Consider the following 16,536-nt stretch of genomic DNA (forward strand, 5'->3'; position numbering starts at 1 on the left):
AGTACCTATATAGTTATAAGTGGAATTGTACACTAATAATTTGATAATTCTTCAAGTTATTTAAAATATTATGGTTCTACCTTTTGAGAGAAGAAATGTCTACGTTATACAAAACTAACTAGTGCTATGATTGCGAGAAGAAATGTATACGTTATACAAAACTAACTAGAGCTATGAGAAGTAAAAAGAATGTTTGAAGTTCTGTATATATCCACGGCATTTAACAAATTAAAACACTGAACAAGAAAATGGTAGACCTCATCCATTTCAGTAATTGTGCGCATATGCCTGTGTTTTGCTGAGGTATATATAATTAAAACTGATATTTAACAAATTAAGTCTCGTGTACTAACATTAACAACACTGAAAATTTCAGCTATAAGTTATAATGCAACGCTTACTTATTTTAATCAAACTTAACAATTTACAAAATGAAATATCCTATACAAACAAAGTTTCAATTGCAAAGATGTTACTCTCTCCCTCCGTAAGTTTGATTTCAGGACTTTAATGGACTGCAAATGCCTATTGAAAAAAAAAAGGGGAGGACTGGAGCCTTCTTTAGGCTGTTATGATTAGAGAAAGTGACAGTAAATTACTTGTAATATTTAAGAGATAGAATTTGACTTGACCTGCCTGTCTTACAGATAATATTACACCAACATGTTCCAGATATTTTTCCAAAAATATATAGTTGTAAGTAACGGTAATTACTATATATATACATAGTAGGTTCTTACTGGTTATTTTCAGTCTTCTGTGCTGAATAATTAATCGAAGTTCTTATTTTGAGTACATCACAATGTACAACAGATGAAAGAATTAGGCATAGTTACTGGTGAACTAAGCACCAGTCATATAGTTTATATGACAGCGTCAACTGAAACTATCACTTTTAATTGACAACATCGTTCCTTTCGAAAGGGTAATTTGACTTTATCCTTTTTTCCCTGCAAGTTTCAATATCATGATTAATAGTTTTAATAAGTATTTAATTGAGCTAAATACGCCTCATATTATAATCTGACTTGTTATCACATTAGATATGTATCTTCGTTAATATAACTCATCAGATACATATTTATTGGGCAATAGTTATCAGGTACATTCCATGAAATCACAAAAGTATATACTATTGTTTCATTGTATTGAAGAGAATTACTAGTACATTGTATCTAAGTTTGGAAAGAAAATAATACTTTTTAAAGCTGTTTAAATAAATGCAAGTATTAAAAATGTATACACGGCAGGCTATTTATCGTTAAACGCAAAGCTACACAATGGGCTATCTGTGCTTTGTCTACTGAGAATATCCGACGTGATGATTAATATTATAAGACTTCTGATTTAACCCTGACCCACTAAAAAGCATAAAAAAACAATTGAATTTGAATTTTTAGTCTATTAAAACAGGGCTGTATTTTTGTTGAATTACTGAACCTTTCTTTTCACATCTTTCGTACGTAATTACATCTAAGATTCTCTTTTCTTTACTGCAAAGCTTTAAAAGACCTTGCTTTCTTGAGACAGATAAACAGAATGTATTGGCGTAAGGATTTTGTCGTCGTTATTACTTTTATGTGAACAATAATCTAGAACTGTTTCATGACAAACGTCAAATATCCCATAAGTACCTGACTACTTAGATGCCCAAACGTATATATATCTTAAAAGCTGGAAACACCTACATTTATTTATCGACTTAACAAATCGCCGATAAATACCACAGAAGAGGGTTGGGATCTCAAAGAAAAAGAAATATATTAACACAATAGTATAGAAAAAATAATACATAAAATTAAAATGCATGAGTTTCTAACGTTGCGAGGCGCTAAGTTGTAAGTTGTGACACTTATAAGGTTTAAAGTTTTATTTAGTTTGAAAAATATGTTTATTTCTGAGCAAAGCCATAAATTGGACAATCTGCATTCCCATTGAAGGGAATCGTACCCCAAATTTTAGCTTTGTGCATCTATGAACTTACCGCTGATTCACCCAGAGGACTCTTAAGAATAAGTCGTTGTTGTTTGTTATTAAGCACAAAGCTACGAAAAGAACTATTTGTGTTCTGCCAACCACGGTTATCGAAACCTGGTTTCTAAGGGTATAACAGACATACCTATGTGCCACTGAAGGGAAAGAGTTAAGTAACAGTTAACTCTAAAAGAAAACAGTCAGTTTTAATAATTTCGGTATAAACCTCAAAATTGTACAATATGGTGAAACTCATTAATAACCTCTAACGATCACTAGGATATATAAAAATAACCTGTGATGTCCAACTCAGTGAATATCGAAAAAATTGTTTTTGTTAGTTCATCTAATTGTTTAACATTTTGTACGGATTGTTTGTTTGTTTTAATTTTGTCCATAGCTACACAAAGGCTACCTGCACTAGCCGTCCCTAATTTAGCAGTGTAAGACTAGAGGAAAGGCAGCTTGTCATCACCACCCACCGTAAACTCTTGAACTACTCTTTTACCCACAAATAGTGGAACTGGCAGTCACATTACAAAACCCCCACGGCTGAAAAAGCGAGCATGTTTGATGTAACGGGGTTTCGAACCTTCAACCCTCGGATTACGAGTCGAGCGCTTTAACCACCTGGCCATCCCAAGCCTTGTGCGGATTAAAAGTATACTGATTTTTGTTGATAGATTTAATAAAAATGGTACAAAATTTTTTTCTTAATTATCCTTCATCTCAATGATTCATTGAAATTTCTAGACGTATGTCAACACATAAGTTTGACTGTTGTATATGAAATGTATATAAATGTAATAGTACTGCCTATTGTATAATCATGTAACTACCTTGCAGAGCGTGGATGGATCTTCACCAAAATTGGTAAAGAGGTTAGAAATAATGTCCATGTGATGGTATATACAAACTTTTAATTTTGCATTTTGCGGTTGTTACGTGCGATTTTACCACTACTTCGCCACCTCTGAATGGATATTCACCAAATTTTGCAAAAAACAAATGTTTTTTGGGATCCGTGCACAGGTGCATACAAACTTGCAGTTTAAATTTTGCATTTTGCAGTTTGTATGGACGTTTTGCATTAGTACTTTATAATTTGCCTACCCCCAAATAAATCAATGGTAAGCTTAAGGACATTCAACATTAAAATTCGGAGTTCGATTACCCGTAGTAGATAAATAGTAGGTAACCTACTTCGTATTTTTGCATAAAACAAATAAAATATTTTAAATATTTACGTGTTTTTTTTAATTATTCATTGTGTGGAAAATAATAGCATTACGTTTTCTTCTCATGTTTCACCAAGATACGTATGTATTTAATTTTTGCACAACCTAGGTTCACAAATAATAAACAAACCTGTGATGAAATTTTACTTTATTTTTCTTAAATATTAATACTAACTTTAATGTAGTTCACACTATTAATAGTCGTTCTTCATGTAATTGAGGGTATAAGCAGCATCTGGACCAATATATGTCCGTCGTATTCTATCCAAACTGATGAACCCTGGCCTTATTGGCACTGGTTGTAGAAGGTGCAGAACATTAGATATATTATTATATATTCTTCTTTACCTTCATTCATGAGTCTTTAGAATTTATGTAGTTCTATGTTTTTACTGCCTTTCCGCGTATTTTTAGGCTCTTACTTAGTTCTTGAAAACCTTCAAAATTACATTTATTTTTAATTCATGTTTCACAACATGCCACTTCTAAATATGTTGATTTTATTTCCAAGAATTATAAAAAAAAACTTTATTTGCGTCTCAAACCTCTATCCTTAATATTACTAAATTTGCTATCGCTATTTGGATGTCACTGAAATAATTTAAGTGTTTATAGTATAAGTGTGTTTTTTTTCATTTGTTAAAAAAGGTAAAGTTGGTAATGAAATCTTTAAGGAGAAATCCACTTCAAACGAATTGCATAGAGATAAGTTCTACTTGAGTGGTTACTCTAATGGAATCATTTTACAGTTTTATATAAAGCCTTACATGAAAACTTTATCTAAAGTGAATATCACTTGGCATTAATTTTCTTGATTTTTTTTTACCTCCCCTTCCTTTCACTACCAAAAAAAATATTACTTGGATTTCTCAAAAGGGAAATAGTCAATTATGATCCGGATGAGAATGTACACTACATTAAACAGCTAAAGTTTAACTAGTTATATCACAAGTATGCTAAGGTGTGGTTCAACAATATTTCAAGAATTAGTAAAGCGATTTCATGAAATTAGTTTCATAAAAAAATAATAGATACAGGTTAATCTAGAATATTGGACTAGTTCCTTTAATTTTTTGATAGGTAGAAATGTGCCTCATATTCGTTTTAACTGACAGTATAAAAGTAGTGTCTTTATATTCGACTGTGGAGTGCAGCGGAATGGGTGTAACGGTGCGTGCATACCCTGTAAAGAACAATACACGATTATGCCTCACCTGTTAATTACCATACTTTGTTATAATCTTTAACAAGTGCATGTAGCAGCTTCCGGAGGGAGAGAGAAAACTTTGATTTAGTTCTATAGCAATTTCCCTTCTTGTGAACGTTATTTGTCCTCTTAAATGTTTTATAGAACGATAATGAAAAGTGTTCGTAGTTAATGATTCTCTGAAGACTGAAAGCCACTAAAAAGGTAAAAGTTTCCTTGGTCAGCAAATAAAGAAGAAAATATAATTTCCTGGTGACTATTATCGATTGTATATGTAAACATCTGATATTTTTTACATGCAAAGGTCACTTTTATGAGTTAGTTAATCAGCAAATTGCAAAGGATTCATCTATTTCTACTGGTCACCTTCACCTCCATTTTTATATAACTTTTTGTTATTCTTTTAACTATCTGTAAACTGTCCTCCGCGAAGAATAAAACCTCAGGTTTTAGTTTTTAAGGTTGTAATCTCGTCTTGGGCCAACCGAGAAACATTTAAAAATAGACTAAGTTCGTTTAGTTTTACTACCTCTACGGTTATGATCTCACTTTGTTAAAATAGGCTTACCGAAGTTTAAATAATTTTTGTTTATTTTTAAAAGTAAAATATCAATAGCATCCCAAACGAAAGGTTTCTTAAATCAAGGTATAACTTTCTTTACTGAAATATTTAATGATTAGTTTAGTCTGGTCAAGCAGTTTCTAATAAATAACTTGATTTCATTTGTTACAAAAAGTAACTTGCAAGATTGTTTGAGTATATTTTGATAGATTTGTTTTTCATCTACGTTCGTTTAATTTACTTCTGCTACAAAAATCTTTTGGTTTGAGACCTGATAAAAATATAGTAGAAGGCTTAAACAACTGCACATAGACTTAATGTTTTAGATTCAATAATTTTTATAAGTAAATGGATCAGAAAAAATAATTAAATTAACAAAAGTACAAATAATATGTATCATTATATTGTCTATAAAGTATTCCTTCTTGTGAAAACACGCTTAGCATATATTTTGCAAAATCTAGAGCAGCAGACCCTTACAAAAGGAGCGGGGACCGCATAACACTATTATAAGCCTAATTCACGGCCCACAAAGTAAACAAAATACTATTTGGGGAATATTGTATTCGACAATAACCTCAGGTCTTTATGATCTTCACTTTGTCTGACTCAATGCAGTAAATAATTAATAACCATTGCTCTCGCTCTATGGAACACAGATCATCGTAACTAGAAAATATGAAGTTAATATTAGTGTAATATAGAATGAATAGAGCAATTTTGATTTTGGGTTATATTGAAGTGGAAATTGAAATTTCAAGACTAATTTTGATTTTCATCAAATTTCTCGTAAGTTACAGACATTTAAAAATCATTTGATGTTTACAAATTGCCATTTACTACTATTTCAACATTTTGTATTTTGCGTTTATTAAATATATATATATATATATTATGGAAATGATAATATCTTGTGTAAAATATTTGCGTAGCAACATGTTGTTTGTATACTGTTAGATAGATTTTCTATTTCTTTTGGCTTATACAGATATTTATGAAAGAAGAAATATATTTTATATATATATATAAATTTACTTGACATGAATTCATATTGTGGGTTCCCCTATAAAACAACGATAAGTTTAAGGACTTAAGACTCTAAAGTTTGGAGTTCGATTCCTTGCGGTGGACACAGCATATAACTCAATGTGGCTTTACCTTATGTTGTGACGAACTTTCTGACATAGACGAGAAGCTATTAAGTTTACGTTGGAGTTTCCTTGGGCTTGAAGTTATTGGTTGGATGGATAAAGTCGCAGGAATCATTAAGAAGGATGTTATCTACTGACTTAACAGGTTTCACTTGATACTTCCTTTGAAAGTGTGATTGGTAAATGACTGTTTTGTTGTTGATTGTTCTTATGATACGTAAAAGTAAGGTATGTTGTATATATTATTTTAGACTAATAAAACTGGTCTTAAACTTTGGGCGTAAATTGATTTTATTCGTACTTTACAAGCTTTGTATGCATACAAAAAATGTTAGTTAATCGTTTTAGTTCTCACATTTTACTATGATTCATCTATATTGTAAATCAAATCAGTTGTTAAATGGACTTGAAGTAAAAAGGAACATAAATCTTATCTCGCTAACTTCCATCTGCATTGACCACTCAATTAGTCGTTCCAGCGTTTCTTTTTCTGCTAGTGACAGTGAATGATGCATTCTTTTGAGATTCTTTCTTTCTTACTATACAGAAAACTTGTCTACCAGTTAGGAAAAAAAAAGGTTTATGTTGGTCACACTGGGATTTGATATCAGACACATCATTCCAGACATGTTCTTCTTCAGTTTGTAAAGTTGGCATTCCGAAAAAAAGTAAGAATTTGCTAAGAAAATTGAATGGTCAAGACATAAGACCAAAATAGAAAAGAAAAAAAAAAAAGGAAATGATCCCCAGAGATATCCCGTAACATCTAAAAGCCTATGGGTAACTCGTGGGAAAGTCATGCACGTCCAACGTCAGACCTCAATCAGGCTGATTTCACGCCCGATCAGCTATCCTCACTAGAGGCCTAGCTACTTTTTTTTTCGAAACTAAGAGCATCATTAATGTCCTTCTAACCTCGATAATTACGAATAATTGTGTTCATTACTAATTGTAGCATCGTTTATCTCATGTGAAGATAATGTATTTTTTATATTCTGTTCAATTTATTTGCATATATTTTAGGATTTTGAATTAAAAAAAAAGATTATTGTTGAGAATGAAAGAACTACAACAGAAAATTATTTTTGATGAAATTTAACTTTGGAATTTTCTAAAAATCATCTTATAAACTCTTAAGTAAGTACACAAGCTGTATTTATATCGCAAAAAAACGTCTATATTTGATATACGAATACAGTACTTTTGTATTTTCCCGATGTTGATATAAAACAATCGATTTCAACGCAATGAGTTAATACGTAAAGAATTGCAGTTACTCATATACGAAATCATAATCTGGCTTCAACTGACATTATATTCGACGAAGAAATAAATTTCTTATTTTTAAGTCCCAAATATTCTTTTTATGTAATTTCCATAAGCACAATCAAATTGGATTTTATTGTTTCATGTCTTAGTTATAATATGTTATACTTTAGAAACATAATGATATAAAGATTACATAGTTCTTCGTTTTCCAACGTAAGCAGATAAACTGAGTCACCTTGTTATATCTCACATAGATTTACGTTGAATATATCTTTTTGCTTGTTAAGAAACCAGTTGTAAGGTTTAATATAAAATTATTTTATGTATGAGGATGATTTTACCTGCTAAACACAATTCAATAGTGATATTAAATTTAAAAAAAAAACATGTAAGAAATTTAGTTTATGTGTACAAGAACAATTGAAATACCTACACATTGTAGTCAAACAAAAGAAAATTAATGAAAAATTTGCATAAGTTTTATGTTTCTTTGTGGTTAAGCACAGAGGTACAAGAGGGGGGTTCCTGGTGGTACCAATTACAAGTATCGAAACTACATTTTCCGCCCTATAAACATTTACACCTATTGCTATGCCGATGAGGGGACTGGCATAATAAAAGTCGTAAATAAGTTTTCTCGTTCAGAATACATTTCTTACCAATTTTAGCCACTAGAAAATGGAAAGTCATGAAAAAATAGCTTATTTAATACGTACATTTCATAAATTCGTTACATAAATAATTCTCGTTTTTTTTTCCTGTACGATGAGTATAGCTTACTAATATAAAACAGCACACAACTCATTTTTTGAAAAACTGTTTTAATGTTCTCTATGAATTAGGTTCTGCTGGTTATCTTCATATATATAATAACTTCATAAATTGATACGCTGAATTAGGTTTATATTCAATGAAAAATTAAGTTATTTATTTGACGTTTGAGCAGTAGAATATACATACAGAACATAAATACTTAAACAGTCAAGTAAAATATAATCAAAAGAAAGAATTGCGTTAAAAACAACAAATCTGAATCTGTGATAAATGACATTTAAATAAATAAAATAACCCCAAAGAAAAATCAAAACTAAATTAAAGATGCTGGATGAGTGTAAAGAGTCTCAAATGGTACAGGCTATAATATTAAATATAAATTCTACACTGGATTTTGGAGATGACTGCCTAAGTAGGACCCGACCAGAGTTTTAGGAGTAGACCGAACGGCTGCCTGGATAATATAGCCATTGACTGCTACCACACAGTCGTCTTTCAATGATATACAGACGACGACAGAATTAAGTGCAGAGATAGTGGTAAAAGTGGCCAATTGGCCTGGTCCAACTTCCATCAAAGCACGCTGGTCGGGTGGCATCGACAACGGTCCGTCTCCCTCAAAATGATAGGAAAATGATTACTGCCCCGTAGGTCACTATTATCCCTTCAAGAAAAGTAAAAGGAAACATAGAGAGAGATCAAAGGCAGTAAATATCGATTAGGTGCATGAAAATAAGTATAAGAACTGTTAAAAAAGGTTGTTATCCGAAAGCATACACTCGATAAACGACCCCTCCCATCAATATCAGCACTATCCCGATGGGGAACGTGTTCCTTACAATTTCTCAGAATTACGAAATGGAGATAGCAACTGGAAAACAACAGCATTAAAGTCTGACTGATAATAAGTCTCTCCAGGAGATAGGTAGAAAGAAAAAAACAGAAATAGCACTGCACAACAAGTTTTTGCTTCTTGAACACTGTTGGGTGTTCCTTATAGATTTTTGGCTGCTGATCACGAAAATCACATCCATATTTGCCTATCACATACTGTTTCATCAAAATCTTTAGTTTTGCTACAACGAAAAAACGATATCAGGGCAACTGGAATCCGTCAATACTTGCTGACTACTGTTGGACATTGCAACGTAATGCACCGGACATTGAATAAAACACGAAAATCAGGAGCAAAACACTTTTAATTATGTTTAATTATTAGAAACATAAACGCAATTAAATACGCTATTGCCGGTAAACAGTTAACTGTCTATTTCTCAGAGTTCTTACCTGATGAAGCAAAACTAAAACTATATTTGTGCATACCCACCAGGTACCTGTCACAATCAGCAAAAACTTTTATGAAAGCAAAACTTTTCCAAAAAAATTGTTGTGCAGTGTAGTAAGACCTAAGAAAATAGGGTTGACGATGACCTCTAAGAAGGTATCAAGCTGCAAAGACAGGGTGGACACGTTCTTGTAGACCAACAGTGCCACTTCTCCATGCATTCGTCCATCACACATCCTACCATTCCGCTATAAATAAAACTGCTTAAATGTGATTGTATCACCTGGTTTCAGAAATGTTTCCTGTAAAGAAAGACACACAGGATGAGAGGCAACAATCAAGCCCTTAATGTCATCTATATTAGAAACAACACTTCCACGGTATCAAAGTGGTCATTTTTATTTAGGTGGAAAAGAACTGGGAGAAGAGCTATTTGGTTTATGACCATGTCATTTGTTTTTATTAGAAGGATGTGTGTCGACTTTTATGGATTATGTCCTGGGCCAAGTAGACAGGTCCCTGTCAGTTGACGGAGATTCCATCGATTGAAGGCGTGAACAAATAATCACTCTACATCTCAGGGCCAAAAAAGATGGGCCCGAGCAAACACTATAAGCTGGGAAGTGAATCCAATTAGTCAATAGAAATAATGATGGGGAGATGGGGAGGTATATATATTGGCTTGTCGCTTATTTAAAGAAGGCAAAAGACTCTGCATATGTTTTGAGAATGACTCTGTTGGAGGCACGGAAAATATGTCTGTATTTGTACTGTAATAGTGGGACATAATACAGCAGCTGCGTGTGTCCAAGATGAAGGTGGGGACAATAACTTCCGAGTCTAGGAGTAAGAAATGTTATAAACCGTTTTTGCATGTTGCAGTTCATTCTTCTCCACTAGCCTTGGGCGAGAATGAAAGTAAAAGGGATATGAGTCACTATATTAACACACTTAGGATCCAGTTCGCATTCGTAGTCGTCATGGTCTTTACCACCACAATGAGCACATTTCAAAGAACCAGAACATGATGTATTTGAGTGACTGAACTGTTGACACTAAAAACATCTGAGAGGGTTGGAAATATATGAACCTTACAATTCAGGTAATCGTTTCGACAGTAGCGGGTGAACGTGGTGAAGTAAATATCAAAATTACAGCATTCGTTGGCACCATATTTCTATCCTTGCAAGTGGAAGTATGCCTCACTGCAGAAACTCCTTGAGTGGAAAAACCAGCGAGGATCTCTAATGAGGATGTTCTTTAAATTCCTCTTAACGTTATATCATTGTGAGGAATTAAAAGTAACATGGGGAGTGACCTCAATGGGTATATCACAAATAGCCTTCGAATACGAAAGGACTTCACCATCTTTTCGGGTGGAGTCCTCTCACCAAGATGTCCTCAGAACGTAGCTTCTTGACTGACTCAGGAGAGCCAAGAAGCCCCTCTAGTCCCTTCTGAAAAAAAGGACACTCTCCTAAAGTAGTTCGTGGTGACGAGAAACCCGCTTGACGTGAAAATGTGTTCTCAAAATGGCTGATATGAGTATTAGCATTTTAATTAAAATTAAGTACAGAACAACGTTTCGACCTTCTTATGTCATCTTCAAGTTAACAAAAAGAGTTTGTAACTGGCTGTTACCGGGTGCGTGACTTTGGGACGAGAATGTAAACGGGTACGGGATCGTAGGGGCGTTGCAATCTATGTTAGGTTATTAATTAGTATATGTATAAAGGAGTTCCTTTATATTGGTTTTAGTTGTTACAAAAGAAGGACTTCTTTGATATTTCGTTTGATTATGTTTGTTTCTCTACTTAGTATCTGGGTGTTTTCTATGTGATATATTGGATAATAATAAATGATATAATTATCTTGAATAATGCAACTTTTTTATTTACTCGAACAAAATAACTCGCATTTCCAGTCAGTATTACAATCGTTGAAAAACCCCTATGATGATTCATACATTTTATTATATCTAAATTATTTTTCCTAGTACTTATTAAGATATATATATATATATATAGTTAAGTTTAATGTTCAGCAAAGTGTATGATTATATAAAGATAATTATTCTCTACTAATAATATTTTTACCCCGAAGCTCTGGTGTCTCAGCGCTATTGGTTATGTCACATTTTCTTGCCAATACAGAATTTTGGTGACCTAACCAGCGTGAAAAACAGGTCAATGTGTTCATTCTTAAATCAAAACTTGTTAAAATATTCGGGAACGAAAACAGCCGTAAACAAAGAAACACCTACAACAGTGTCGATAACAATTACAGATCGATAAGCATTGATAAAGATTATATGTAAATACATATACACTTAATAACAGATGGTTTAATTTGGAGCGATTCTATCACTGAAATGGATATGCAGAAGCCTTAATTTTTTCAATATATGCTTTGATTTTATTTACTATTTATTTTAGTTTAACATTTTCTGTTGATATTTTTTACTTGTTAATCTTTTAACCACTTTTCATTTATTTTCTGAATGGTATATTATAACATGCACCAAATTCAAAGTACTTTTCTTAACTAATGTTTCTATTGTTTCTGTTATTAAAGGAATTGTTTTTAAATTATTCAGCAGATAGAAAAATGATACTCTAGTAGAAAAGGTTCAATGTCCTTGTGTAAAGTATATACAATTTTTTCTTAATAAATGTTCTTTGTCACGCACAAGTTCACTGTAGACACTAATATAATAATTGCACTTATTTGTGTAATCGCATCTCATTACTTACAAATTTAATATTTTTCAAACTGAACTAATAAACTAACTAATTAACTTTATCTGATATTTACTCACTGTTTTACATTCAGTGTAACTTACTAATGAACCCAAACATAGATACATTTCTGTAGCATATCCTGAAATGCTTTATCCTCTGCTCTAGGCTAATTCACATATTATACTACTCATATTGTCATAATACTCAGGAGATATTTACAAACGCCAGTGTACGCTTTTATTACGTGACAACAAACTTCGTTCAAACTAAAATAACAATACAAAAATCTATACTTAACTTTTCATAAATAATAGTAAAGCAACTGTAATGAATTACAGATACCATAATGATTAAATCACTAGTTAAATGTGAGAAACAAGACATTACAAAAATTGTGATTAAAAAATTAAATCTTATTATCTGGTCATTTGCTGTCCTTAGAATACCCAGTCATCAAATATATCTTAAAGTTTTTCTGTAGCTTACGGTGTGAAGATTGGATGATCTCTTGTTCTTTATTATTACTTACAACCTTATCAGTTGAAGAGTTTTCTTCAGGTAGATAGTAGAGGAAATCAAGTAGTATTCTATCCCTGATGATTCTTTAGAAATCATCAGAAAAGGATCATCAACAGGTTCAACTGCTCAGATAAAGTCTTATTAAAGCTAGCTAGTTGGCTAAGTGCCACAGACACGTTCAAGTATTCTGGCAGTCTTATTGTAGCCAGCCATTTTGTTCAGAGTCACCAACAGGCTCAAGTATTCTGACAAAGTCATATTGAAGCTAAATAATTGAATCAGAGTCACCAACAGGCTCGTGTATTCTGACAAAGTCTTATTAATGCTAACCAGTTGGCTCTTCTCCTTTCAACTTTCCTCCAAAATCGATCACAATAAATGACTTTTGGTTTAGACCACTTGTTTTTCCAAATTCTGCGTTTTGCACTTAATGTTAGATGTCTTTATGATTTTCTGCTTCCATCCTTGTTGTCACTTGAATATAATTGTCTGATGCAGTAGTTGTATAGTGTCGTATCTGGAGCAACTCAGAAATGTCCTACAATCATGGGAGCATTAGTGATAACAGATGTAGATCAGATATGTTTTACTACATATTATACAAGTGAGAAAAGTGAAGCTATTTTGGTAATTGCATTTTGTCAGATCAATTTTCAGATAGTTTACGCAGATGATGAATTCTTTCCCAAAGCTTTTACAGTTTTTGTTATTACTGTATTAATACACTTCTTTGATCTTGTTGTTATTATTCTGTAAACTTCTTACAGATTTTTCAACTTCATTCTTTAACTTTTCTAGACATTAGGCAAAGTTCTCATCAGCTACCCCTCCTTCTGACCAAACAACAATACAAAAGTTTCAATCTAAAAAAAAATAATCTACACAGAATGAAGTCACTAACGATGGTGTAATATTTGTATGGTTTTAAAAATCAGACCAGTTACCTAATCTTAAATAAACTTGTGTTTTTCCAACTTTTAAGTGGTCCAAGCTCAGCCTGCGTCAGACTTCAGATTGGAGAGTTTTGTTTCTTTGAAACGTGATGACACTGAATACAATCCGCATTTTCAGCTGTGAGCGTGTTATGAAGATCACAGTAAATTCCTTGTTCGGCTTAAAGTTCCAAACAAAGTTTATGTAACCGACAAGTGCTGTTGGTTGATTACTTTTTCTCAAGTCAATAAAGTTATGTAGTAAAAACGTCTGTACCCGAACCGTGCTGTTTAGGTTACCTTCTCATAAAATGCTGTTCAGGTTGAAATATCCAATTAAAATGTTATGTACTTACCATTGTTTTATTTTATAGGTATTATTACAATATGCCTTACGTAAAGCAATCTATTTATCATTGTTTCAAATAGTTATCATATTATTTGTACTTCCTTTTCTTACTGAGACTAATCTGTGTAATTGGATTTCGCATCGTGAGCACTTTTACGAAACTAAATAATAATTCACAAATCACACATTTCATTACGCACTGCAGAAATTTATTTAAACATTTTAATGCATCATCTGCGAACTCACACGTCTTCTCTCAGCTCGTTATAGTTTCGTAATGATCAACGTTCAAAAGACGAATTTAAAATATATATGAAACACATTCTATACATTTGTTACGAATCCATTTAATTATTCCAAGATATAGTGAAGCTATTAAGCTGTATATAATGGTATGACGTAAAGTTGCTTTCAACTGTAGGTTACACTGTGTTCTAACTTCGCTCGAGAAATGTTTTTAAAAAAACGAACAACAGACATCTGAGTGAATTGTTAGCTACTTTCCTCTGATGTACTAGTAAGATAACAGATACACTGAAGGTATAGATTACTTATCTTACCCTAAGTTGTTTATTTCTTTCTGAATTTCGCACAAAGCTACTCGAGGGCTATCTGTGCTAGTCGTCCTGAATTGAGCAGTATAAGACTAGAGGGAAGGCAGCTAGTCATCACCACCCACCGCCAACTCTTGGGTTACTCTTTTACCAACGAATAGTAAGCTTGACCGTAACATTATAACGCCCCCACGGCTGAAAGGGCGAGCACATTTGGTGCGACCGGGATTCGAACCCGCGACCCTCAGATTACGAGTCGAACGCCTTAACCCACCTGGCCATGCCGAGCCTACCCTTAGTTATCAAGATGATGACAGTTTAATAAAAGTGTGGTAAGTATTTGTATAAAGAACGTTTTTGGTATGTTGTGTCAGTATGAAACACATGTTATCAGTGTGTCGATAAAAGTAAGATTTCTAAATAAAATACAATCAGTTATAGAAATTAGCGTTAGTTAGACATATAGATGATTAATTAAGTAACCTTCTTCAGGAAAGTAAATCATAAAAAATATAAATACGTAAATTCCATAACCTCCTAAGTATCTTGATCTTGAATTTAGGGTTTTTAAATTTAATTATATTTCATTATTTGTTTGTTATACATGATAGGAGTTGTAAATCACACAATAATAACAACTATTGCTTATATGTATGACACTGGAAAAATCGTTTTAGTTACGCGATGTGCAAGCTCCAACTTCGCGAAATTTTTATCTTGTGTGCATGTAGATTTCCAATAAGGGTCACGATTTTCTCGTTTCACATCATGGAGAACTTTATTTTTCTCCATTCGAATGTAAGGAAAAAATGGACAGCTGAATTTGCTTTGCTTAGTGAAGCAAAACAGAGGTGAAGTAGTCACACTCATATTCGACGTTTACGAAGTTATAAAGTGATAAATAGCGTCAGAAACAATTCTGTATTATCAGTTTTCAAGTATCTAACGAGTATTCAAGCTTAAAACTGTTATTTATGGCCAGAAATCGAGAAAAGATAGAAAAATGTTCTCGAAGCGGTTCTATTTGTTCACAAACACACAGGGTGCAGATATGACGTCATGAATACATAACACGCAGATCTAATTGTTTTTCACGAGTTACAGAACAAATAGCATCAGAAATAGTTTTGTATTATCTATGAAACGGTATTTCCGATTCTTTGGTGCATTTTGAGATTTGAAAAAAAAATGGTTGAATTTTACATTTAAATGAATACGATTTTTTCAAAACACTCAACCCCACCTTATTATTCAAATGTATTTAGTTTGTAGATGATGTTGGCAGTTCGTAGTTTTATTTTTAATCGTACGAAATACATGATCTGTGTCATTGTTGGTGAAACATTTAGATTGATTTACCTACATGTGTGACAGAGTAGAAGGGAAATTCGCCATAGCTAGTTACAAGCCCGGATAATAACATCAATATATTGACATAAAGGATGAGCTACTTACTACCTGTCATTCAAAACATTGTTAAGTAACATAAAGTGAAAGGTAAAACCAAACAATGTAAAACTATTAGCATTTCAGGTGTTCTTTACTTTATTTTATTCAAGCTGTATTGTCTTCATTTTTATGTGATTTATTATGCCTTTCCAACTTATATCCTTCCTTGATAAAAATGAAAAATACTTTTTCCGAACATCAAAAAAAGAAAACAAAAAGTGGACACCACCAAATAATGATGTATGATAAGGTAGAGTGCAAGCCCTCGAGGCTCAAGGTATGTATTACCATTAATTAGCACGTTGTTCACCAATAGCTAAGTAAATGTCTTTTGTCTTTGGCATGTTTTTTGTCTTTGAACAAGAAAAAACATCAACAGAGATTACCATACAAGGCTGCAAATCGCTCATAGCCACCATGTAATGTCATTCCTACCAATTGCTGGCTCCCCAAATGAGCACTGGCGCCACGTGTAATCAGCTAGTTTATCTAATTTAGGTCATTTGTCTCAGATAGCAGTAACTGTGAAGGA

At 32.6% G+C, this 16,536-nt stretch overlaps 1 long non-coding RNA gene across 2 annotated transcripts in view; it reads left to right on the forward strand.

The window, feature by feature from the left end:
* Nucleotides 1-14,570: 14,570 nt before the first annotated feature.
* LOC143230876 (uncharacterized) overlaps nt 14,571-16,536 on the forward strand; it is a 28,132-nt gene continuing 26,166 nt past the window's right edge. Inside the window, exon 1 of one of the 2 annotated variants that reach the window (XR_013016657.1) lies at nt 14,571-14,887. This is a non-coding gene — a long non-coding RNA (uncharacterized LOC143230876). The remainder of the gene's footprint in view (nt 14,888-16,536) is intronic. The other variant, XR_013016656.1, reaches the window with a different exon arrangement.

Source organism: Tachypleus tridentatus, chromosome 10, assembly GCF_004210375.1.
Source record: "Tachypleus tridentatus isolate NWPU-2018 chromosome 10, ASM421037v1, whole genome shotgun sequence".
Classification (NCBI taxonomy): domain Eukaryota; kingdom Metazoa; phylum Arthropoda; class Merostomata; order Xiphosura; family Limulidae; genus Tachypleus; species Tachypleus tridentatus.